Raw genomic sequence first — 27208 nt, 5'->3', positions numbered from 1 at the left:
GGTTAAATAATTCTGTACCTAGATGGTAATCCCTGAGATTTAGGAAATTAGTGCTTGTTAAAAAGAATTAATGACTGAAAATTTTGATATTTGACAATAACCCAAAGTGTTAACTTTCTTTAGTAAAGAAAAACACTACCCTACATTTTTTCTTTCCAATTAATCTTCCTCCTAATAACTGCCAACATGGGCACTCCCTAGTAGAAGTTTGACATGCATATTACAAAGCATCCCAGCCAGTAACTGCATGTGTAGGAGTGTGGATTTTTTTTCTCCCTTGAAGGGAAAATGACAGTATATTGCTACAGGGAGATTTAGGACAAAGAGTGCATTAGATCTATAAAGGTGTTGGCTGATTCTCAGATTTGCCTAAGAGGGAAAAGTGATGACAGGTAGTCCAGAAGCAAGCTTAATCCATGAAGGCACTAAGAAGCCACCCTGAAGGACTAGGCTGACTTAATGATTGCAGCAGCAATAAAAATAAAAATAGCCTGCAAAGACCAGGGAACCGAGAATGGTGTTGTGGCTTGTAAGAGACCTGGGCCTGAAAATTTTTCGTTGTCCAATTATTTCTGAAAGATATGAGCTGGGTTCCATCTTATGCAACTTTAACTAGATTGTTGGAGATGGGAAAGTAAACCTGGCATGCTGCTATAATTAGAATAAAGGAGCCAAAAGTCTGACAGTACAAGTCTTTTGAGGGATCTAGATAAACACGGAATTCTATAGGAGTCAGACTGAAAGTATGAGGTAGTGTACTTATTTGAATGTTTAACTATTTATGCTTTAAGATGGAGAAAGGCCACTAGATTGCAGAAGGGGAAGATCTTAGCTCTGACAATACTAAGTGCTGACTCTCTTTAAGCATTTTCTCATAGATTGGATGATGTTAATAGTGCACAAAATATAAAAGATGAAAAAATCAAACATTTAAGTATGCCAGATTTATCTTATTTTCCCATTAATAAAGAGGGTTTAAACTTATAAGCCTGCTGAACTCTCAGGATTTGACATCTGTATACAAATAAAAACTCATTTATTTGAGATATGTTGTATGCCTGGCTATCATTCGCTTGTCTTTAACTTCAAACTGTTTCATTGCGCACCAATTCTTCTCTCGTGCCTTGTTATAAATGCCATTGCAAGGTTAGGCAGAATGCTTGCTCCATGTCCTGCAGCTTAATTGTACCAAACAAAGATCCTTACGTCACAGGTCTCTGCCATTTTGGCTACGCATCACAGCTCTTTATTTCTGGATAACAGAACATGGACACTTCCTTGGAAAAACTGTCTCTGGGTGTGCCTGTGGCCTGTCTTCCTGACCTGCCCCCCACTCTTCTCGTGACTGTCATATTCTATTGGATGTAGGCATATGACTCAAGTTGATCTGGTCAGATCTCACTCTGAAAAATTTTCAGGAGTAATAAGAGTGACCTTTTCTCCTGCTTCCTGGATGTGGAGCTATAAGCTTATTGGAGACATGTAGCCACCATGAGGAATGAGCTGGCTGAAATAAGGCAATACAGAGGGGATCCAGTCATATGTGGAGGAGAGGCCTGAAAACCCTGTCTGAGCACAAGAATCTGATCTGCCACTGACCTGAGTGAAAAGGCATCCACTACTGAGGCTCTATGCTTCATTCATAATCACTTGTGAGGAAGCAAATAAGTTAGCAGATGAAGGTAAGAGTGTGCAGTGTGTGTACTTTAAGTTAGCTATTCAACCGAAGCCCTGCTCCTGTCTCTACAGCTATAATAGTTTTCAGATTTTGGATATTAAGTTCTCTGTCCTTTGTGATATTAGATGGTAATTTTTTAATGTCTATATTAGAATATATCAAGAGGTAACAGCTGCCATAATACCCACACATCAGATGGTTTAACCCAATACATTCATGTATTCCTCTAGTAGAATCTGAATATTTGACAGTGCCCCCTGTGTTCTGTGGGGACCCACACTGGATCTGATACTTAGGCTCTGTGCTCACTTAAATCCTGAAATTGTTTCCATTAAGGAGTTAACCATAGGAAAAGAAGCTTGCAGGAGGGAGGTTTTTCTTGGACAGGGCTGGAAGCGGGTATTAATTTCTTTCTATTCCTGTTCTACTGCTAAAACTCACCATGTGGCCAATGACAGCACGTGAGGCTGGAAATATAGCATAGCTGTGTGCCCAGGAGAAGGAGGACTGGCAACAGATTAGCCGGTCCCACCCACATTTGGCAAAATTAACTTTCAAGCCTTCTGTTTTAACTCCTTTTGTTCTTTGAAAAAAAATAATAGTCCACAAAATGAAAATAATTCATAACTGCTTATCTACATGAACATATCTATTCATTTATGAACACAAAAGCTTAATAATATCAGGGAACGTGACATGCTCAAGGCAGCAAAACTATAAAGTGGTGTGTTTCTACTTAAATAAATTGGGGCCAGGACAGAAAGCTTCTCAACGCCTGTGTAATGGGGAAATTGGTCATTCATCTAGTTCTTTTCTTATTGCTGGATGTGTTTCCTCCATGTTTTTAAACCCTTCAGTATCTCAGAATGAGATCTTCTTTAGAAAGAGGGTGGACAAGGGTAACCAAGTTGAAATAAGGATGAGTAGGATGGGCACTAACCCGATGTGACCATTGCCCCATCAAAAGATGGAGTCTGGATAGTGGCAGCTGCATATGGAGAGAGGGTGGTGAGGGACAGAGAGAACAGCAGGATGATTGGGGGAGGAGCTGGGAGAGCATCACAGAGAAGACTGCTCCTCATAACCTTCAGAAGGGATTAACCCTGGGACACTGATTACAGACATCTCTCCTCCAGAAAGGTGAGACAATGCATTTTGTTACTTAAGCCATACATCTGTGCCACATTGCTATGGCCTCTCCCCTTTCCTGAAATGGTTTTCTGTTGGCACTGCAGTAGGGAATTTCTCTTTGCTTCTCCAAGGTGAAAGTGGCAGTCAGGGAGAGTGAAGAGGCTGAAACCAAAGGGTGCCTGGCATAGGCCTGCAGGGAGAAATTCCAGCTTTTTCCCTGTTGAGGGTCACAAGAGTGAGTCAGGCCTGTTCTTTAATTCACTTAGGACTTGAAATTAAGCATTGTTTTGAAGCCCATAATCTACTGAGATATTTTTATTCACTATTGGCAACAGGAAATATGGATTTAAAAAATTAGCATAAAATTTCCCATTTATCTTATTTCAACTATAAAACTGAATATTTAAAATGAGTGGGAAAGATGTATGTGCACAGCGGGGTGAGAGGTCCAGAGTGTGCCCTCAAAGGGTGTCTCCCACCCCCACACCAGTCCCTCTGTAGAGATCATCAAAGTGACAGTTCACTGATTCTCGCTTATAGCATGCCAATGCACCCTGAAACTGATGAGTCCCTTTGTCGTAAGTAGCAAACACAGGTGACCACGTGCATGCTATCTTGCTCTTCGCTGAACGTTGACCTTAAGGATTGTTCCACATGCATATATAACAACCTGCTCACCATATAATACAGCATCATAACATTTGATTGCACAAATATAACTAAAGAAAATAGTTTACCATTTTCTTAAGGTCATTTCTAAGCCTCTATTAAGTTTGCAATGGAAAAGCATCCACATGCTGTAATTTCTTAATATGTGAAACTCTTGAGTGTGAGGAACTCCTTGTAGTGCAGTTGATTGTTTAAAGTATGTTCATTTCATGGGATAAGTGTGATCGTATAGCTCTTTCTAATTCCTATACCCATTTCCATTCTTATTAGCAAAGAGTTCTTTTTGGCCCTGATATAGTAATTTAATCTTTTTAACAACCCATTGAGGACAGTGAGTGCTAGCCTCTGTGTAGATTAATAAACTGAGGACCAAAGAAATCAACGTAATAACAAACTGAGCCCAAACTTGAACCCAGGTTTGTCTGTATAACCATCTACACTGTTTATTCCAACCAGGCCATTTCTGTATTGTTTTTGTTGAATTATATAGGCACACATTCCTTTATAAATGTTTGTTGTCCCAGGGGTCCCGCTCAAACTAAGGCACCAGCCAAGGACAATACAGGAGGTAAACTTTAAACCCCTACCCAGATCTAGCCAATGGTCAGAACATTCTCCACAGTTGAGTGGAGAGTGTGATATGACTTTCTCACGTACTCTGGTGCCTCACATTTGACCATGTCCCCTGGAGGGGGAGACCTGATGGCACTCAGAGGAAGGACAGCAGGTAGCCAAGAAGAGACTTGATACCCTATGAGAATATATAGGGGGAGGTAATCCCCCTCAGGAACAGTCATAGGTGAGGGGAATAATGGGAAAATGGGGGGAGGAATGGGAGGATAGAAGGGATGGGATAACTGTTGAGATGTAACAAGAATAAATTAATAAAAAAAATAAAATAAAATAAATGTTGGTTGTAAAATGTAAATACTTGTAATTAGTATGAAATCTTTTGGTGATATCCAACTTTAGTTCAGTGCCTAACTTTTCAAACTGATTTCATATTTGAAAGTATCAGACACAAAAAAGGCCCAGGGAGATGGGTGATATGTGAACATTTTGACACACATGTTTTGAAAGAAAGAATATTTGGTTACGTTCGTAGGATCATATAGTGAGTGAGTGGTGGAGCTGGGTCTATGATCTTACATTTGGAACATTTAACACTGTGTTAGACAGGAAGTCTGCAGGGGGATGACTGCCTCACATCCAAGTGTCAGAACTCATCTCCTCTCTTCCTCCAGGGCATGGCAAAGACTAAGTGGGATTGTGAAGAAAGAAAAGAATGAATGGTGAGCAAGGATGCTTAACCCACTCTGTCTTCTACCCACTGTTGAAATCAACAAAGTCATAGAGCATTACTACAAGCTTTGTTTTCATCAGCTTTCATCGACAGTGTAATTATGACCATTGCTGTTAAGAGGAGAAAATAAATTCTTCCTATTAACAATCATCAATGGCATGAGGGTAGGATTGTTCAGACTAGTGCAAGACTGGTTCCTTACCACACTCCACAGACATGAAGTTAGAAGATTGTGGTCTGTGGGAGGATCCCCAAACTAAAAATAAAGGGATTTTTAAAAAGTTTTATGCATTAAAACCCTTTTTTACTGACATATTTCTTAAAAAAAGTAAAATTCTTTACAATAATCAAATATTGCAAGGCGTTTATATTCCTTTAAAAAATAGCCAGATGTATTGTAAGCATATTCAATATACCAAACACAATATACTTTGAGTAGAATTAAAAGCTAAGGAACTGCCAAGATCTATAATGGATCCCAGGCCACTGCAAGTTGGGCTCCATGTGTCCCATTGTTACAGGATGCACATCAGCCTGCAAGACAAGCTTATCAGAGAACTAACTTTCACTCTGAAATGACTGTGTTTATTTTGAGGTCTTGGTTCCAAATGCAAAGTCACCAGCCAGCAGCACTATAATTAAGTCATCAAGAAGTAAGAAAATTCTCTTTAAGAATCCTGTTAGTACAGCTTGTTCTAGAAAGTTAGAAACAAGCAAGAAGAGTTAGCTATTCAAGGTGAAAGACACAGCAGCCTAGAAAGGCGGTGCAGCAACAGAATGTTAAGCAGGTTCAGTAGGCATTTTTCTTGGGCTCCTCAAGAAGAAGGACAGATGTGGTTTTCAGGTAAAAAAATCCTGATAAAAATCAAAGATAAAATTAATAAATACCAACAATGGTGTCAAGACATCAATTGAACATTTATTGTATAGCTGCTGCTATTTTAAGTATAATGTTTTTTTTTTCAAATTTTAAATTATAATTTATTCCCATTACAACCCAACTGTAATCCCCTCACTCTTATTTTCCTGTCCCCAGCCTCCCTCCCTCCCTCTTCCACCCTATTCCCCTCCCCTAGACTTCTGACAAGTGGAGTCCTCTTCTCCCACAGTCTGACCACAGACTATCAGATCTCATGCATCCCCTTCCTCTGTGTTTCCATAGAGCCTCTCTGCCAAGCGGCATGATTAAAAATCACAGGCACCAGAGTTTGCCTCCCCTTCCCAACATAAAGAATGAGATATCTATAAGCTATATCTGAATAGGGGGGCCTAGGTTCTCTGCTTGTAATGTCCTTGTTCAGGCACCAATTTATGCAGCCTTGAGAGTCTCTTTGTGGAGCTCCTGACAAGCCCTCTCCCATCTCTGTCCTTCCATCCCACAACTCTTCCATACAACTCTCAGCGGTTGGCCCCAGAGCCCAGTTTCAAGTACCAGAATTTGTCCTGGTCCAATGTTAGGTGTCTCTCAGAAGACATCTATGTTGGGCTAATGTCCATTTATAAGTGAGTATATACCATGCCTGTCTTTCTGGGCCTGGATTACCTCACTCAGGATGATTGTTTCTAGTTCCACCCATTTGCCTGCAAATTTCAAGATTTCCTTGTTTTTGATAGCTGAGTAGTATTCCCTTGTGTAAATGTCCCATAGTTTCTTCATCCATTCTTTGGTTGAGGGAAATCTAGGTTGTTTCCAGGTTCTGGCTATTACAAATAAAGCTGCTATGAACATTGTTGAGGAAATATCCTTGTTGTATGGTGGAACATTTTTCAGGTATATGCCCAGGAGTGGTATAGCTATGTGTTGAGGTGCCACTATTCCCAATTTTCTAAGAAGACACCAGATTGATTTCCAAAGTGATTGTATAAATCTGTACTTCCACCAGCAATGAAGGAATGTGCCTGTTTCTGCACATCCTTGCCAGCATGGGCTGTCGCTTGAGTTTTTGATCTTAGCCATTCTGATAGTGTAAGATGGAATCTCAGAGTCGTTTTGATTTGCATTTCTGATGCCTAAGGGCATTGAGCATTTCTTTAAGTGTTTCTTAGCTATTCAATATTCCTCTGCTGAGAATTCTCTGTTTAGCTCTGCACCCCATTTTTTTTTAAATTGGGTTATTTGGTTTGGTTGTGTTTAATTTCTTGAATTCTTTATATATTTTGGATATTATGCCTTGGTTGCATGTAGGATTGCTGAAGATCTTTTTCCAGTCTGTAGACTTTCATTTTGCTATGTTGACAGTGTCCTTTGCCTTACAGAAGCTTTTGAGGTCCCATTTATTAATTGTTGACCTTAGAGTTTCTGTTCAGGAAGTTGTCTCCTGTGTCCATGAGTTCAAGGCTCTTCCCACTTTTTCTTCTAGCAAATTTAGTGTGTCTGATATTATGTTGAGGTTTTTTAATCCACTTGGACTTCAGTTTTGTACAGGGTGATAAATATGGATCTATTTGCATTTTTCTACAGATGGACCTCCAGTTGGACCAGCATCATTTGTTGAAGATGCTTTATTTTTTCCATTGTATGAATTGGCTTCTTTGTCAAAACTCAAGTGTCTATAGGTATGTAGGTTTATTTGTGGGTCTTTAGTTCCATTCCATTGATCGGCAAGCCTATTTCTGTGCCAGTACCATGCTATTTTTATTACTGCTGCTCTATGGTATAGCTTGAGATCCAGGATGGAACTCCTCCAGACATTATTTTATTGTACAGGATTGTTTTAGCTATTCTGGTTTTTTGTTTTTTCATATGAAGTTGAGAACTCTTCTGTCACAGTCTATAAAGAATTGTGTAGGAATATTGATGGGAATTGCTTTGAATCTGTAGATTGCTTTTGGTAAGATGGCCATTTTTACTATGTTTATTCACCTTATCCACAAACGTGGGAGATCTTTCCATCTTCTGATATCTTCCTTAGTTTCTTTCTTCAAGACTTGAAATTTTTTCACACAAGTCTTTCATTTGCTTGGCTAGAGTTACACCAAGCCAAGCTATTGGCTATTGTGAAGGGTGTAGTTTTCCTAATTTCTTTCTTAGCAAGTTTGTCATTTATATACAGGAGGGCTACTGATTTTTTAAAGTTGATTTTGTATCCAGCCACTTTGCTGAAGGTGTTTATCAGTTGCAGGCATTCCTTGGTAGAAATTTTGGGATCAGTTATGTACACTATCATATCATCTGTGAATAGTGGTAATTTGATTCCTTTCTTTCCAATTTGTGTGATTTCCTTTTGTTGTCTTATAGCTCTAACTAGAACTTCAAATACTACATTGCAGAGATACGGAGAGAGTGAACAGTCTTGTCCCTCATTTCAGTGGAATTGATTTAAGTTTCTCTCCACTTAGTTTGATGTTGGCTATCAGCTTGCTGTATATTGCTTTTATTATGTTTAGGTATGTACCTTGTATCCCTCATCACTTCAAGACTTTAAACATGAATGATGTTGGCTTTTGTCAAATGCTTTTTTTGGCATCTAAGGAGATGATCATGTGATTGTTTTTCCTTTCAGTTTGTTTATATAATGGATTACATTGATGGATTTCCCTATATTGAACCACTCCTCCATGCCTGGAATGAAACCTGCTTGATCATGGTGAATGATACATTTTAGTGTTCTTGGATTCGTTTTGCAAGTAGTTTCATTGAGTATTTTTGCATCAATGTTCATAAAAGAAATTGGTCTAAAATTCTCTTTCTTGGTTGAGTCTTTCTGTTGTTTAGGTATCAAGGTGACTGTAGCCTCATACAATGAGTTTGGTATTTTTTCAGATTCTATTTCATAGAGTAGTTTGAAAATAATTCATATTAGCTCTTCTCAGAAGGTCTGGTAGAATTCAGCACTGAAACCATGTGGCCTGGGCTACTTTTGGTTGAGAGACTTTTGATGACTGTCTCTATTTCCTTAGGAGATATAGAACTCTTCAATTTGTTTACATGATCTTGATTCAATTTTGGTAATTGGTAGCTATCAAGAAAACTATCCATTTCATTTAATTTTTGAATATGTAGTATATAGGCTTTTGATTCTTTGGATTTCCTTGGTGTCTGTAATTATGTCTCACTTTTTATTTCTGATTTTGTTGATATGAATACTCTTCCTCTGCCTTTTAGTTAGTTTGGATAAGGGTTTATCTATCTTGTTGATTTTTCTCAAAGAACCAACTCTGGGTTTTTTTTTGTTTGATTCTTTGAATTGTTCTCTTTATTTCTAATATATTGATTTCAGCCCTGAGTTTGATTATTTACAGACATCTACTTCTCTTTAGTGTGTCTTTTTCTTTTTGTTCTAGAGCTTTCAAGTATGTTGCTAAGTTGCTAGTATGGGATTCCCCAAATTTCTTTATAAAGACACTTAGTGCTATGAACTTTCCTCTTATCACTGATTTTAAATTGTGTCCCAAAAGTTTGGGTATGTTGTGCCTTCATTTTCACTGAAATATAGGACATTTTAAATTATTTTTTAATTTCTTCCCTTGCCCAGAGGTCACTGAGTAGGGAGTTGTTCAGTTTCCATGAGTTTATAGGCTTTCCGTTGTTTCTGTTGTTGTTGAGTTCCAGCTTTAATCCATAATGGTCTAATAACATATAAAAGCTTATTTCAATTTTCTTGTATCTGTTGAGGTTTGCTTTGTGACCAAGTATATGGTCAGTTTTGGAGAGGGTTCCATGAACTGCTGAGAGAATGTGTATTCTTTTGTGTTTGGGTAAAATGTTCTGTAGATATCAGTTAGGTCATTTGATTAATGAAATCTGTTAGTTTCATTGTTTATCCATTTAATTTCTGTTTTGATGATCTGTCTGCTGACGAAAGTTGAGTGTTGAAGTCTCCAACTATTAATGTGTGGGGTACTATGTGTGATGTAAGCTTTAGTAGCATTTCTTTTATGAATGTGGGTACTCCTGTATTTGGGGCATAGATGTTCAGAATTGAAGATCTTGGTGTATTTTCCTATGATGAGTATGAAATGTCCTTCCCCATCTCTTTTGATTAGTTTTGGTAGAAAGTCTATTTCATTATATACTAAAATCGCTATTCCAGCATGTTCCTTGGGTCTGTTTGCTTGGAATACAGTTTTCCAACCCTTTACTGTGAGGTAATGTCTGTCTTTATTGCTGAGGTGTGTTTCTTGTATGCAGTGTAATGATGAAGCCTGTTTTCACATCCATTCTGTTCGCCTGTGTTGTTTTATTGGGGAACTGAGGCCATTGATGTTGAGATATATTAATGACCAGTGGTTATTGGTTCCTTTTTCATTTTGGTGATGGTAGACAGAGTGTGTGTGTGTTTCCCTTCTTTTGGTTTTGTGGATGTGGGATTATTTATTTCTTTTTATTTTCTGGGTAAAGTTAGCCTCTTTGGGTGGGAGATTTCCTTCTAGTATCTTCTGTAGGGCTAGATTTGTGCCTACGTACTGTTTAAGCTTGGTTTTATTGTGGAATATCTTGTTTTCTCCATCTAGGGTGATTTAAAGTTTTGCTGGGTATAGTAGTCTGGGTTAACATCTTTAGTCTGTTAGTGTCTGCATAATATCCTTCCATGCCCTTATGGCTTTTATAGTCTCTGTTGAGAAATCAGGTGTAATCCTGATGGGTTTGATTTTATATGTGACTTAGCATTTTTCTTTTGTACCTTTTAATATTCTTTCTTTGTTCTGTATGTTTAGTGTTTTGATTATTATATGGAAGGAGTATTTTCTTTTTTGGTCTAATGTCTTTAGAGTTCTGTAGGCTTCTTGTATATTTATGGGCCTTTCTTTCTTTAGGTTAGAGAAGTTTTCTTATATGATTTGTTGAAAATATTTTCTGGGCCTTGGAGCTGGGAGTCTTCTTTTTCTTCTATTCCTATTATTCTTAGGTTTGCTCTTTTCACAGTGTCCCAGATTTTTTGGATGTTCTGTGCCAGGAGCTTTTTAGATTTAAGATTTTCTTTGACTGTTGTATGCATCTCTTCAGTCATATCTTCTACCCCAGAGATTCTGTCTCTCATTTCTTGTATTCTGTTGTTGATGCTCATGTCTATAGTTCCTGTCCTCTTCCCTAGGTTTCCCATTTTCAGGATGGTCTCAAATTATGTTTTCTTTATTGCTTCTCTCTCCATTTTCAGGTCTTGAAACCTTTTATTCATTTCCTTCTCCTGTTTGATTGTAGTTTCCTGTCTTTCACTAGTTTCTTTAAGTGATTTGTTCAATTCTTTCATCTCTTTTTTTTTTTTTTTTTTTGTGTTCCTGTTCTAGTTTGAGGGATTTATTTTCCTCATTTAAGGCCTCTGTCATTTTCATAACCTCAAGTTTGAAATCTTTCTCTTGTGTGTTGGGTGTGACAGTATCTTCAGGGCTTGTTGTGGTAGTGGGAGTGATGGCTTCTGGTCATATCAAATGGCCCTGGGAATTGTTGCTTGTGTTATTATGATGCCTTCTTCCCATCGTGCTGTCTCTAGTGCTAGCAGGTTTGGTGATCTCTGGTGGTCACAGAGTTTGGGTGTAAGTATAGAGAATAGGCCTTCAGTCCTGTGACCTACTCACTTCTGCTGAGTTCACTGTCTTTGTTGGCTCCCAGTTTATGACCCAGGTAGGTCAGGCAGCTAGGGGGATAAGGTGGAAAGATATCTGAGTAGAGAGCGGCTCCTGTGGGCTTGCTTGCTTCCTCTGGGTGGAGGACAATGGGACTTTTTCCCTGTGCCCATTCCAAATCACCTCTGCTGAATTCGCTGTCTCTGCTTCTTGTTTGTGCTGCAGCTATGCCTGGCAGCTAGGGAGCAGGCTGAAAGATATCTGAGCAAAGTGCGGCTTCACTGTGCCCACTTGCTTCCTCAGGGCAGAGGACAATGGCCAGTGCTGGTATTTTGGTAGCCCACAGCTCCATCTGAACCTGGGATGTCAGAAACTATGCATCTGCTAGGAGCGAGATGGCTAGTCCTTGGAGTGCACTCCATGCCTGCATGGACAGGAGAACTTTCTGTGGATTGGCAGGGTGACCTGTGATCTGATCAACTTGTGTTCCATGCTGTGGGGTCTCCTCTGGGATAGAAGCTCCTGATGCTGTTTTTTTTTTCAGACACATCTTTCACTGAGCCCCAGAGATCAGAAGCTGGGTGCCCACCAGGCATGTGGCTAGTCCTTGGAGTACAAGCCTATGTCTGCAGGGACCTAGGGGATTTTCTGTGGATAAGCTGGTTAGCCTAAGGCCAGATCTACCTGTGCTCCACACACTGTGGACCCCTCTCACCTGGGTATCACCAGAACTGGTGTTTTGTAGTTCTCATTTTGGTCCTTAGGTCACTGTACAGTCACTGTTATCCTGTTGATCAAACAAGGTGTGTGTTCAGCGCTGCCTTCTTGGATCTCCCTGTATAATGAGTTTTATCCCATTTAATTCTCATTTTGATCACACTACTATTTTCATTTTGCATAATAAGAAACAGGAACAGAGAGGGTCATTTTCCCAAAGACCTATCGGATGGCCGAGATTTAAACCTTTTAATCTTCGTTCATTCCTCCCTTGCTCTCCATTACTCCTCTTGTTTATCTCTCTGCCCTTCCCTCTCCATCCCTCTCTTCCTATTTATCTTGCTGTAGTGTCTTTTTTGATGAAGGATCTTGCTATATTGCCCAGGCGGACCCTGAATTGATTTTCTTGTGGCTCTTCCTCCAGCACATCTGGGTGCAGCTGTGTTAGTCTTCTTTTACTGCCTTTACATGCTGTCAGCTTATTCCAAATATTTTATATTTCTGTGGAGCATAAATCTGGCTGGTACAGGCCTCACTGAGTAGAAATAAAGATCCGGCAAGCTGCACCTTTTCTGGAGGCTGTAGGGGAGAACCTGTTTCTTTGCTTAGTCTGAAAGCGTAGGCCACCAATCTCTTCTGTTCGGAAGCTCCTCCCAGCCTCAAAGTGAGTGACAATGAACTGAGACCTTCCCACGGCATCATTGTGTCCCCTGTTGTTTCTCTTGTTTATTAGTTTTCTCCTAAGGATTCACGAAACTGAATCGTCCTCATATGCGATTCAGGATAACATCCATGTCTACAGCTTTAAAGTTCCTCTGATGGATGACATCTTCATACTGTCAAGAGAAAAATGTGGGGATCATTTTTTTTTGAAGTAAAAGTTAAGATCATCTTCAAATAGGTAAAGGAAGAAGAGGAGAAACTGAATAGTGGCAAGTAGGAAGCACTTTTGTTATAGTTACCCACTGCTTGACAACAAACTACCCAAGACTTAGTTGCTAAAGAAAGCAGCATATTATTTATTATTTATGACCTTGACATGTACTCTGTGCTCTGATGGGCTCCTTTATAGAGCAGTGCTCTGAGAGGAGTCATAGTGTATGCACAGTAGCAGGCTTTAAGGAGGGAGGAAGCAGAAGCTTCCTAACTTCCAGGTCCAGAATTGGAGCAGTACCACTTTCTTGTTGTATTAGTTAAAGAAAGCAATGCGGCCCTGTCCAGAAGCAAGGAACAATAAATACAGCCCACTTATGGAAGTACAGTTTCATGCACATGCAAAATGACAAGGAACTAATTGTTTTGTGTAAAGTCTTCCTAGCACACATGGAGGAGTCATCTGAAGATGGAAATTGTATTTATTACCTCTGATGTAATAAGTTAACAAAATCTTAGTAGCTTACAAAAATGCTCATTTATTATTTTGCAGTTCCAGAGAATAAAAAGCTTGGGGTGAAGTGTACAGGACTAAAATCATGGTGTCATTAATGTCCTTTCCTTCCCAGCTCCTAGAGCTTGATGGTAAAATCCTATTATTAAAGATACATAGCACATGCTTGCATCATAAAACATAGAGAAATGAAGCTGGTGAGGAACCTAGAAGCTTCCTCCCTACTGGCTAGCTTTCATCATGCTAGAAGGTTCTGTGAATACATTCAGAAAAGAAAAGCAGTCATCAGTCATACCTAGCTGTGACCCCTGCAAACTGCAATGAGGACTGACCTCAAAAGACATTTTCATTGAGGCAATAGTGGGACAAACATCGTGAGAATAGCCATCTATTTTCTAATTTCACTTAAGTCCTGCTTCTTAAGATTAATTCTATATCTGGCACCATTATCAAGCCAAGAACCTATGGCTAGGCAGGTCATAGACTGATACCATTATTTCACTAAACAGACATTGTATTAAGCCAATTTCTAATGATTTCTCGTTATATCCAAAGATTACTGCATCTCTTAATTCATCAGAGAAACTTCAGTTTGCAGTAGATGGTGACTAATAAAGACCCACATTTGACCAAGTGAGAATAAGAGGCTTCAGGATACTCATCCCTATGTGAGACGTCTGCATCAAATACCCTCTTCCAAGGCTCAGGAATTTTTGAAGAAAGGGTCTGGAAAGAGCGTATCAGAAAGAAGTGATGGGGGATACAACAGGGCAGATGAACATGTGAACTTACAACAGTTAAGACAGCACACACAAAACCTGTGCAAGGTCAAGCCACACCAAAGCCTGATGTTGAGATGGGTGACGGGTAGGAAGTCCCACCTCTAACTGAAAAGATACTGGCAACTGATATTTACTGTGAGAGGGAGAGTCAGTTTTCTCCAAGAGTACAGCTCCTGATAAGTCTACCATATTCAAATGGAAGGACACACATCCAAGAATATATGGGCAGCACAAGTTGGACTTCCTTTTTAAAAGAGGATACAAAACTGGGCACGAAGAGAATGGGAGGATCTGGGAGCGGTTGGAAGAGAAAGGGTGAATGGGAACGAAGTGCATTGTATGAAATTCTCAAAGAGCAATAGCAAAACAAAAGAATAAGGTCAAGGAAGTGATTGAGGAATCTGTTAAAGAGTGAAGGGGCCTGAGGGCACAGGACAAGAGTGAAAGTTGATGGCCTTGGTGAAGTGCCACAGGAGGACGGAATGCCGGGGAAAGAGATGTGGAAGGGCAATACATTGCTTTGACTAACTGACTCACTCATCTTTGTCTCTTTATCCTCCACTGCCCTGATTTTAGTGCCTTTCTCCTTTTCTTCCTCTATAACAATGCAAATGCTTTAACTTTCCTTCAGAAAAATTCAACATAAAGAAAAATATTTTTAGACAGAAAAAAAATTCTTTCCTCTGACCATGAGCTAATGAACACTTTTGAGTAGGCTTTTTTGGTTGTGTCTGTAAACTGTCTGGGTTATAAAATTGCTACTCAATATTCTGATAAGAGACCCAAATGAAAGATCTGGTTAATCTAAAAGCATTACTGATTTTCCAATTAAAGAAAAAAAATGGTATTATTTATTTGACAATTAAAGAAAAATAACAATGCTATCAGTTGAAAGTAGCAAACAGAGTAGTTTACTTTTGTTTTGTTCTATTGCTGTGAAGAGACTCCACCATCAGGGCAAATCTGTATGACCTTTACAGATGCTTTTGGATTAAGGGTCTGACATCCCTTTGCTTAAATCAGGGTTTTTAAAAACCCCTTTGGGGTTCAGATATCATTTATTCTACTTATTTGATATTTACATTATGATTCATAACAGTAGCAAAATTACATTTATGAAGCAGCAACTAAATAATGTTATGTTTGGGGTTCACCACAAGATGAGGAGCTGTAGTGAAGGGCTGTCGCAGCAGTAGGTTGGAAACCACCACCCTAGAGCCTTTACTTTAGAGCCCTGTGATGGCAAATTTTCCTGTAGTATCCACGAGATCTAAATTTTCCTTAAAGCCCTTTGCTTGCTTTACAGTCCTGGGTTGCTTTTCTCAAGATCTGGGTTCCTGTGTGTGCTTGAGGGCAGCAGTCTAACTTCCTGGGGCCTCGGCACCAGTTTGCAAAATTGGCTTCAGTCAGGAGGACCCGAGGAATTTTGCTTTGCCTTAGAGTGAGGTCAGTTTTATCCTTCGCCCCGCCCTCATCACAGGTAGCTGCCTACCTTGCTCTATGCTTTCTCTTCTGTTGCTGTCAGTCATCTAAATGACATAAACTGTTGAGCCGTCCTATCGCCTAATATCTACATCTCCAACAGTCTCCTGGGGATGTGAAACTCCTACTGTGGACATGAGCTATGACTGGGTTACTTGTCCACAGCAACTGGTGAAGGGAATACTGTTCTTTTGAATCAAGTCAGCCAAATGCACAGTGATATTTTTAAAAGGTGGGTTACTGTGTTAGTTAATGATGTATAGTTTCTCTAGGAAGGGGTTTAACTATTTGGTGAGTCATGAGAAGGGTGGGTTTCCTTAGAGGGATGGCTCCTCAGGTAGGACCCTAATTGCTAGTGACAGACTTTGAGTGCCTTCGCTGAGATGAGAAACTTACCAGTCCATGTAATCACAACCCTGAGGGATAATTCTGTATCCAGGGCTTGAATGACATTTTCAGTAGAAACTTACTAAATATATCCCACATTTATATCATTGTTAGTGCCTACGGGATACACAGGCTTGTCAGTAAACCCGGTCGTGTTTTGGGACCTACAGCTCAGTCTAGTGTCACTGAGATGAAGGCGTCATCTTTCACCATATCAAGGGAGTTCGATTCCCTAATTGTTTTCTTCTACTGAGGCTTTTGCATGGGAATTGTCATACTGGCTGAGAAGCTGACTACAAGAGCCACCCTCTCACACTCCTGCAGACACATCCTAGGCAGAGAGAACAAGAAGTTTTCCAATAGCCCCAGAGAAGTTCCTGCATCACTGGGAGGCAAAGCACAAGTCACGGGTTGTCCCTGGACAGTTATAAGCAAAGGGTGAGGCTGTGCTTTGGTTCGCCAGGTCTGGGTCACATGGTATAGAGCCATCCAAGGCCATATAGACTGAGAGTGGTGCAGGGGATCTGTGTCCCTAGCTCTAGGGCACTACAACTGCTCAAGTAGAAATGAATGCATAGGATATAAAACACTGTACAAATAGCTCTAATTACAGTGAGGTGGCCACAACAGGGAAACAGGAATCAGGAATGCTTGAAGCCATTGTGTGCTAGTCGTATGTTTGTGGTTAGGTTATCTAATCTGCTTGGGTATCAGCTTACTCACTATAAGGTGATAACTGTTTGGATTGTTATGAAGGCTATGGAGAAGTTGCCTGGTGGGGTCGCAGCCTGAAAAGAAGTCGGAGCTCTTTTCTCAGCATTGATTTAAGAAATGTCAGAGATGAATCATGTGTCCTATTCATTCACATGCTCAACCTGTGGCTGTGTAGATGGTGTGCGTGTGTGTGTGCACGTGTGTGTGTGTGTTTGTGTGTGTGTGTGTGTATGTGTGTGTGTGTGTGCATGTTTTAATCTAATGGGATGAAAGATAGAGAGTGCAAACAGATTATTAAAAACTAGTATATATTTACGATAGTGAGTTACATTAATTTCTCAGCAGTTATGTGTTGGCCTTTAGAAATTCATTGAGTAAATGTATAGGCCTATATAAGGATATTGCCCCAAGTAGACAAGAGCCTGTGGGTTCTATTTAGGCCATCCTTGATTTAAACTCCTAGTCAGTGTTCTTGTAAGTAAATCGCGGAGTTCGGCAAAACGGTAGCTAAGGTGATAACATTTAGGTGATACCTAGTCGTAAATAGGTATTCATAAGGCTTTTAAATATTATTTTATTTTAAATTATTTTGATGTTTTAGAAATCAAAATTATATACAGACACACTATAAACTATCAGCAGGTGTCTCAGGAGTTGTCAGGAAACTCCCATTCCATCTTACCTTCATCCATTCTGTTGCCAGTTACCACCAGGGCCACATCTTTCTCCCTGGTTGCTTTAAGTTGCCGTATAATTTTTAAGCAACTTATTTGCTAAGTTTTCACTACTATAAAAGACCATGGATCAGTTCTATTTCAGCTACCCCTTCTCAAAAATTTTCACACTCTACACACTCAACCCACACATTTCTCTTGTTGTTCTAGTTAGATTATTGTCCAGTCGTTTTTTTTTTTTTTCATTGTCCAGTGTTAATGTTACTGTGACGAAGTCAGTGCTGTTCACAGATAAACCACATGATATAATTTGGTTACATTTCCCTTAAATTTCTCTAGAGTTAATTATATTTTTATATCATTTATTTGGTTGGCTTTCTGTTAACCGTAGGCATATTTTAAAATCTATTTTTATTTTAAGTTTCTTATATCTCTTTCTCCCTTCTTCACCTCAATCCCTTTAACACCCCATAACCAGGTAGGAGAGAAAGAAGGTTAGTGGGGAGAGGGAGCATAGTTTTTCTTAGCCGCTTCCTGCTGTTTAGGTTTGTAAGGTTCCTGGATCAAGTCCAATCCTCATTTCAGGATATCCCCAACTTTTTGTCACACTGACCAACAGCAACCAGGAGCAGCAGAGGAGGCACCAGCAGCCTTCTTCCTTCTCGGAGTCTCCAGTCTCTCTCTGGCATTTACTCCCACTGGCAAAGACAATCCCCCCGCCACATGAGGCAGTTCCCAGCTGACAAATATCATATGCCCTCTCATGAGGCAGTGATCAGCTGTGGACAAACTGGAGCAGCCCCCATATCCGACACCTGGGATTGGAACCAAAACATGTTTACATATACATCAAAACTTCCACAATAATTAATTCAAACCTAAGTACTCCTAATTATCTCCCCACCATCCCTCTCTCTCTCTCTGTGTGTGTGTGTGTCTGTGTGTGTGTGTGTGTGCGCGCGCGCACGCGCACATGCATCTGCATGTGTGTGAAGGTCAGAGGTTAACTGTCAGTATCCTTCCTCACACGCTGCTTACCGCATGTATCATTTTAATTTTTTGTGTAATATGCTGCGATATGTATATATTATCACATATGTGTGTGCACGTATACGCACATGTGTACAGAGGTCCAAAATTAACTTTAGGTGTTTTCCTCGATGGCTCACCACTTTATTTGTTGAGGCAGGGTCTCTCACTGATAATGACTTGCCCAGCTGTCTAGCTTGCCTCCCCCATCTCTGCCCTCCACCTGCTGGGAGTCCAAGTGGCTACTATACCTGCCTGCTTTTACATGTGTTCTGGGAACCCAAACTCTAGGTCTTGCGCATGCGTACAGGGCAAACACTCTGTCTATTGCTGCATCTCCATAGCCCTTCACTTTGTTCTGTGGGACAGTCTCTCACCGGGACTTGGGGCTTATTAATTAGGCTGGATGGTTGGTCAGTGATCCCCTGGGTGTTTGAAACAAGTTTCCCTCAGCAGTAGGGATGGCTTTCCCATCTCAGGGACGGACAGGGCTACTGTGTGGTTCTAGGCAGTCAGCTGTAAGGCTCTGAGTCATGTGTGGTAGCTAGAGAGCTCCTGGTGGGAAGAGGATTCGAATCCGGTGAGTCTCAAGCCAGCGTGAGGGATGCAGGAGTAGGTGGTGCTTCCTGGCAAGCAGCCACAGGGCTTGAGAAAGGGGACAAAAAGGGAGCTCTGGGTCTCTCTTCTGGTTGGCTGAGTCATTAGAAAATTCTCTGATCTTTTGACTGCCATACTTTATCCACTGGACAGAAGTGGGCTTAGGTCCTAAATTTTCAGCACATTCACACTGTTTCTTTACTGTTTGTCCACATATGGGCTTGGCTTTCACTGTGCTTTGTGTCCCTCTGTTCAAAGTCTGAGTTCAAAGATTTAACCTGTAGTCTTTCGCTAGTATGGGGAGGGACAGCCACTGGCCCTTGCAGAATGGGGACTTAGGATCAGGGCCCTGACTTCAGCACACTTTCCCATAGCCTTCCTGTTATTTGAGTGACTTCTTTTGTGCCAATGATGCCTGATGCTATTTATTCTTGACCCTTTGGCAGCTGCTGTGATGTCAACCAGCCCTTCAGTGTATGATTAGGATTCAGGGTTTTTGAGGCAAAGTCTGTTAGGAGTCATACAGGTTTCCCACCTTCTGAATGTGTGTGTGTGTGTGTGTGTGTGTGTGTGTGTGTGTGTGTGTGTGTGTGTGTGCATGCATGTGCGTATGTGCATGTGTGTGTGCTGATCCTTCTGTTTTCTTTCTATTCTTGTAGGATAACACCTAAGACACTCCCTTCATAGTCATATTACCAGACCTAGAAAGGCAATGCCTAGAGATAAATGCATTTTTAAAATTCATTACTGTGAGCAAAATGGTTCTTAATTTATTTATGCCAATATAATTTGTTCTGTATGTTTTTATGACAGGAGTAATTGCCACTTGTCAAAGGTAGCATAGAAATAAGTGAAGAAAAAGAAAGCAACTCCTTCTAGTACCAGAAATGGCAGTTATCTGAACATTTACTTGCTGAACATCAGATTCTGTTTTGTTTTCTAATAAAATAAATACCTTTGTAAAAAAAAAAAGGCATTTAGAATCAATCTTTGAGACAGGGTTTCTCTGTGTAGTCTGGCTGTCCTGGAACTCACTTTGTAGACCAAGCTGGCCTCTAACTCACAGAGATTTGCCTGCTCTGCCTTCTTAGTTCTGGAATTAAAGGCATGTGCTACCATCACCTGTGCTTAGAATAATAATAATAATAAAAAAAAAAACAGTACTGATAGTAGTGAGGGATGCCAGTGTGGAACTCTACGGCATTTTCCTAGCGTCTTTACTCCACGGGATGTCTATGTTTGCTCCTGGAGTAATCTCAGATTTCCTAATAAATGGCTGCAGCTTAAATGACTGCAAAATGTTTGCAGAGTATTATCTCTAATAACAGCAAGAATGCTTATTTTTTCTTTCAATGGAAAGAAAGTTCACCTTTTAGAAGTTAGTTTCTATTGGGTTTGGTATATATGACAAATCTTTTCATGGCTTATTGAAACCTGAGTGGTGAAAGTTGACTAGAGATGTCCTTCCCTATGGATCCTTCCAGGTTGCACACTTCAGTCTTTAGTGTTGACTAATAGACTAAAGCAAAACCGGTGGGAGTGAGTGGATGTCTAAATTCAGCTCTCCGTGGTGAGGTAGGGCTTTCTGGACAGTGTCACTGCGCTGTCGGGAGTGTACACATAAAAATTAAAATGCTTTGGCTGTTTATTTTTGGTGGTTATTATTAATTAACTTGATCTCAGTATGCTATGGTCAGTTTCATAACTTTCTCAAAATATTAATTTCACTCGATTCCTAACTACACATGATGTAATTCATTCTACTTAAGAGTTTTAGTGACAAATAATATGGCCCAGGTTCCTTTTCTTTCTCTACCTTTCTCCCTCCTTCTCTCCTTCCCTGTCTTTCCCCTTCTTTCCTTCTTGTCTTCTTTACCTCTTTCTTTTCTGTGGTGCTGAGAATCAAACCTTCATGCATGCTTGGCAAGCTCTCTACTGCAGAACTACAATCAAGCCCCTCCCTCATCTTTATTTATTTATTTTATTTTATTTATTTTTAAAAATATATTTTATTAATTTATTCATATTACATCTCAGTTGTTATCCCATCCCTTGTATCCTCCCATTCCTCCCTCCCTCCCTCCCACTTTCCCCTTACTCCCCTCCCCTATGACTGTGACTGAGGGAGACCTCCTCCCCCTGTATATGCTCATAGGGTAACAAGTCTCTTCTTGGTAGGCTGCTATCCTTCCTCTGAGTGTTGCCAGGCCTCCCCATCCAGGAGATGTGGTCAAATATCTCCCCCGTCTTTAGTAGATAATCTTTCCCATCTGTGTGTATTTGTACATGTGTGTATGTTTATGTGGAAGCCAAAGGTTGATGTCAGGTGGCTTGTTAAGTTGCTTGCACTTTAGTTTTTGAGACAGGGTCATCCATTAAACCTAGATACTGCAGTTTCCAGTAGATGAGATGACCAGCAAGCCCCAGGACCCTCATGTCTCTTCTTTCCCAGAACTGGCATCACAGGCACATGCTGTCTGTCATGCCTGCCTTTCATGTGGTACTAAGTGAGGCTTCCCTTTAGGCCTCACGCTTGCATGACAGGTACTGTAAAGCTGAGCCATCTCAGCAGCATCTTATTAACCATTCCAATGGGTACTTTATTGTGGTTTTGATTTGCAAAGAGATGTTTGCATCTTTTACTGTGTTTTACTAGGCACTTAATGATGACTTTCCCTAAGTGCTTAATGAAGTATCAGATGAAAAGGTCTAAGCTGAAGTGTCGTGGTTAGGGTTTCTATTGCTGCGATAAACACCTTGACAGAAGCAGTTAAGGAAGAAAGGGTTTATTTCAACTGTATACCTCATCAGTGTTCATCATCCAGGGACATCAGGGCAGGAACTCAAGGCAGGAACCTAGAATCAGGAACTGATGCCGAAGTCATGGAGGAATGGTGCTTTCTGTCTTGCTCTCCATGGGCTGGGTCCTCCTACTAGTCAGTCACTGATTAAAAATTGTCCTACAGATAAATTTAAGCCCAGTTTGATTGGGACATTACTATTATTTTTTCAGTTGAAAAATTTTCCCATTTACTCTTCCCAGTTAACTCCACTTTTTGCCAAATTGACAAACAACAAACAAAATCCAAACCCACACGCCCTACATTGAGCCCTTACTTTTATTCTATATTTAATAATTTTATTTAATTCTAAGACATTGATTTCCCCCAAAAAACGTGAAAGGGAGAATTACCAAAGCAATCACTGTAGAGCATAGCACTTATGAATTACCTGTAGCTAAGAGTTTTTAAAGACACAGATGTTGGGACTGTGCAATTAGACAATCAACATTAAAGATACCTATATCATTACTTGAATCACTTTTTCTGTCTTTCAAATTAGACTGTGATTGTATTGGCTGTGGAGAAAGATTCAGTCTGTAGAGATGACAAATTACATTGTCTTCCTGTGTGGAGTCATCCTGTAACAGATGCACAGCTAGAGCCTGCCACTCCACCTCCAGTGCTTATACTTTAGTGAGAGAGCAGACAGAAAGTAAGGAAAGCAACAAGTGAAACATTTACCAAAATAAGAGTGGCTCTAAGAAAAATATTTTAAAGATTAGGGCTGGGCGTGGTGGCACACGCCTATAATCCCAGTACTCGGGAGGCAGAGCGGGTGGATCATTGTGAGTTTGAGGCCAGCCTGGTGTACAAAGTGAGCCCAGGACAGCCAAGGCTACACAGAGAAACCCTGTCTCAAAAAAGAAAACAAAAAACAAAACAAAACAAAAAAATTCTAACTCAAATCTGGCTGGAATAGATGGCTTAGTGGTGACCCTAGTCAGGGCAGGAAGGCTTCTCAATCGAGGATGATTTCACTTAGTTGAGAGCTTATGAGAGTGAACGTGAGGAGAATGTTAGAATGAAAGAAACATGCAAAGGCTGTATGAGCTGTGGGGACATGCTGGTTCAGGGAGCTGTGGGGGACATGCTGGTTCAGGGAGCTGTGGGCACACGATGGTTCAGGGAGCTGTGGGGGACATGATGGTTCAGGGAGCTGTGGGGACATGCTGGTTCAGAGAGCTGTGGGGGACATGATGGTTCAAGGAGCTGTGGGGACATGCTGGTTCAGGGAGCTGTGGGGGACATGCTGGTTCAGAGAGCTGTGGGGGACATGATGGTTCAGGGAGCTGTGGGGGACATGATGGTTCAGGGAGCTGTGGGGACATGCTGGTTCAGGGAGCTGTGAGGGACATGCTGGTTCAGGGAGCTGTGGGGGACACAATGGTTCAGGGAGCTGTGGGGGACATGATGGTTCAGGGAGCTGTGGGGGACATGATGGTTTAAGGAGTTGTGGGGGACACGATGCTTCAAGGAGCTGTGGGGGACACAATGGTAGGGAGCTATGGGGACATGCTGGATCAGGGAGCTGTGGGGACATGATTGTTTAAGGAGCTGTGGGGGATATGATGTTTCTGGAAGCTGTGGGGGACATGATGTTTTAGGGAGCTGTGGGGGACACAATGGCTCCGAGTCTCCAGGGCCGCCATGGTTCCAGAGCTTGCTCTACACTTTCCCTTCCTGTTTAATCTCAAGCCAATTCCTTAAAAAAGAAGAAGAAGAAAAAAAACAAAAACAAAAACAAAAACAAAAACAAAAAAACAGGGACTAGAGTCACCCTTGCTATTACTTAAAATTTTAACTTAAAATACAAAAATACAATTATGTCAATTCCCCCCTCTCTGTCTTCCATCCGGCTCCTTTCAAGTTCTTCCTTTCTTCCTCTAGAGATGGTGGCTTTTTGATTATTATCATTACATATACATATACATATAAATGTATAAATATATTTATGTAACCTTCTGATATTCTATTACCTTTTAACTAAAAATATTTATAATTCTACCCATTTTAAGTGTATAATTTAATAAGTACATTTAAAATGCCATATAATCATCACTATCTGTGCATAAAAGTTTTATTGAACAAAATCCTCTTGTGTTACTTAGGGTTTTTTGTTTGTTTTATAAAGGACCATGACCAAAAGCAACTTAGGGAGGAAAAGGTTTAGTTCACCTTACACTTCCAGGTAACGGTCTGTTGCTAAGGATGTCAGGACAAGACCTCAAGCAGGGCAGGAACCCATAGGCAGGAACTGAAGAGGGCGCTTCGGAGGAGCCCTGCCTGTTGGCTTGCTCCCATAGATTTCTGTTTGTTTTCTTTATCATTCAGGACCACAGGCCCAGGAGTGAGCTGGGACCTCCCACACCCACCATTAACCAAGAAAATGAACTACAGGATTGTCTGCAGATCAATCGTAGGGACTCATTTTCCTAGCTAAGAAACTCTCTTCCCATACATGTCTAGGTTAGTGTCAAGTTGAACAAAGCCAACAATCATGCATACTTTCTGTTCCTTAGAGACCTTGGTCACTTCTGTTTACTTCCTGTATGTATATATTTTCTCATCTTAGATATTTCATATGCATAGAACCATAACATGCAGTATTTATTCTTCTGTGTCTGATCTATTTCTTTAAGCATATTATTTTCAAGATTTATCCACATTGAGACTTATATAAGAACCAAATTTCTTCCTTTTATTAGCTGGACAAATGCCTTATTGTTTGTGCACACCATGTTTGTTTATCTGTGCTCATGTGCTGATGGACACTTGGGTTGTTTCTATCTTTTGTACACTGGGAGAAATGATGATGCGTCTACAAACATCTTTTGAGTCTCTGCTTTCCATTCTCTTGAATAAATGCCTAGGACCTGAGCTGGTGGATCATGTAATAGTTCCATATTCAACTTCTGGGAAACTGTCAAATTGTTTTTCTCAGTGTCTGTGCCATTTCATATTCTCAGGGGCAAAGCCCCAGAGTTCCAAATTCTCTATATCTTTGTCAATACTTGATTATTTTTCGTTTTTCAAAATTATAAACCTCTTAGTTTGAATAAAGTGTTAGCACATGGAGGTCCGTTTTATCCTTTTTATTGCAAAAACATTTACTTTGTTCTTTTACTATGAATTAAGAAATTCTAATGCTATCTAAGGGGTGCTTTCATTTCACTTGGCCAAAGGGTAATTTACTTGTGAGAACACAGTAGAAAATGAACCTGAAATATTGACCTAAAGCCAGATTGCTCAGGACCTTAGATACTAAACAGGGATGTTGACATAAAAGAGGGTAGAAGATAGAGTTTGCAGAAAAAGAAATGTTGCAATGGGCATTACAAATATTTAATTGCTCATATGTTGCCATATAGCCCTCTATAAGTTATTAAATTTGTGAAAATGACCAACCGGTGTTATGTTCAGTAGAGATGCTGCAGTGTTCTCAGTTTATTGGGAAAATGTTCAGTTTTAGGTATTTCAGAGTGTTTGCAATTTCACACTGAACATGCCTAAATGGGGTGACCTTTTGAGCTGACAGGCACATACAGGAAGAAGATATTTTGTGGTTAAAAGTCTAAGACTCAATAAAGGACATACCTACATTTTAATTTTGCCTTTTTAATTTTTTACTTACTAATTGTATGGCCATCTTCAAGGGCATGAATTGCTCTGGACATCAATGTTGTGTCTTCTAAGTGGGCATAATATCTGTCTCATTGTGGTTGGGAGAGAATAACTGAGGTTAAGCACACAAGGCATGTAGCAGTTGGGACAAAACTGAAATAATCTTAGGTCACCCGGTTTTTAAGGACTTGAATAATCTTGTAACATGGGAAAATGACATGCAAAAGAGAAGGATAGTGCAGAACAGACAGAGGGAGGAGGGAGGGAGGGAGGGGAGAAGTGGAGGCAAGAGAAGAAGGGAAGGGAGGACAGGTTTTGTCCAGAAAAATCCAGGGTTCCCTTTGCTGTGAGGAATAATTTGGGGGCAGGCAGAGGGCAATCTGTGGAATCTGATTCAAGTCCACCTTGTGGTATTTACTCTAGCATTGGCTCTTAGGAAAAAGATATTTCATTAATATTTATTCATCTGTCAGCTGAAGCGATTTCAGATTATCTATAGACCTACCTTTGCTTCACTGGGAAACTAAGATCCTTGTAAAACTGACTGCAGTTTATTCTCGGAGCAGAAATATGGCAGGCGATGCATTGCAGAAGCGTGTAGCACATCGCTGGGCTCCTGGCCAGCTCTGTTCTCTCAGCAAGAACAAAGTAAACAACATGGGTGAGATAGAAAATGCCATCTCTAACTGTTACTGGAGGGATAGAGGGGGTGGAAAGAATATTTTTAGCTGTAAAATGTGATGATTTGCTTAATATTTCTACATTGTATTGGCCGGAATACGTGGCACCCGGCAGAATCAAGAAAAGAATGCTAGAGTACAGTACCCTCACAAAAGCCTGGTGAGTCAGCTTCTGGCTGTAGACATTGGCTAACATTGCTTACTGTTGCCCTCATTAATTTCCTTTCCGATACCAATGATCTCTGATTAATAACAGTAGCAGCTACCATTTGGCGAGTGTTTTCACACGTAATCTTCAAAACCACCATGTAAGGGAGGTGAGAAAAGTGAGGTTCAGAGAAATTAATGGGTTTGCATACATTCCCTTTGACTGTTGTCACAGAAAGGAATAGATTCACTCAAAAGGACGGATCCTGTCATCTCATTAATCTTCCAAACAACAATATTATCAATTTCTGGGAAAGAAAGCCTATTCATGGTTACGTAAGGGAGCTCAGAACCACTCCAGGAGACTTTGATGACTAAATTCCCTTGCATAAAAAAAATCACAGATATTTCTAGGTTGCTTGCTAGTGACATGAGAGGAAGAAGACAGGAATTCTGGAAATCAGAATAAAATGGAGACTTTCAGAGACTGAGTAGGAAGGCCACCTGGTGGTAAGACCAGAGCCTGAGAAAAATAGCCCTTCCCAGGAAATGGTCCAGGAATGGATGGTTGCTCTTCATTACAGGACAACAGTGTTCCATTTTGTCTGAGGATGCTGTGTTGGTAGCACTGTGTTTGGGGGTAAAATGAGTAGAAGAAAAAGCAGCAGAAGTTATGCGTAAGACTTGGGAGTCAAGGAAGAACAAGTACTCAACGCAAGAAGTAGGACAGTTGGCAATTTCTCCCTCTAAGTCTTTGGAGGTAATGGAGAGCAGAGGTCGTGCTGCAGTGTAGGCAGCCCAGCTGTGCTGTCCACCTGGTCTTGTTTTACCAGGCAGAACATACTTAGCCCTGGGCATCGTCT

At 40.5% G+C, this 27208-nt stretch overlaps 1 pseudogene; it reads right to left on the bottom strand.

The window, feature by feature from the left end:
* Positions 1-26124, bottom strand: part of LOC127212410 (ATP synthase subunit g, mitochondrial-like) — a 36200-nt pseudogene extending 10076 nt beyond the window's left edge.
* Positions 26125-27208: the final 1084 nt, after the last annotated feature.

Source organism: Acomys russatus, chromosome 30, assembly GCF_903995435.1.
Source record: "Acomys russatus chromosome 30, mAcoRus1.1, whole genome shotgun sequence".
Taxonomy (NCBI): domain Eukaryota; kingdom Metazoa; phylum Chordata; class Mammalia; order Rodentia; family Muridae; genus Acomys; species Acomys russatus.
The sequence above is the reverse complement of the archived record's forward strand: the minus strand, read 5'-3'. Positions and strand labels throughout refer to the sequence as shown.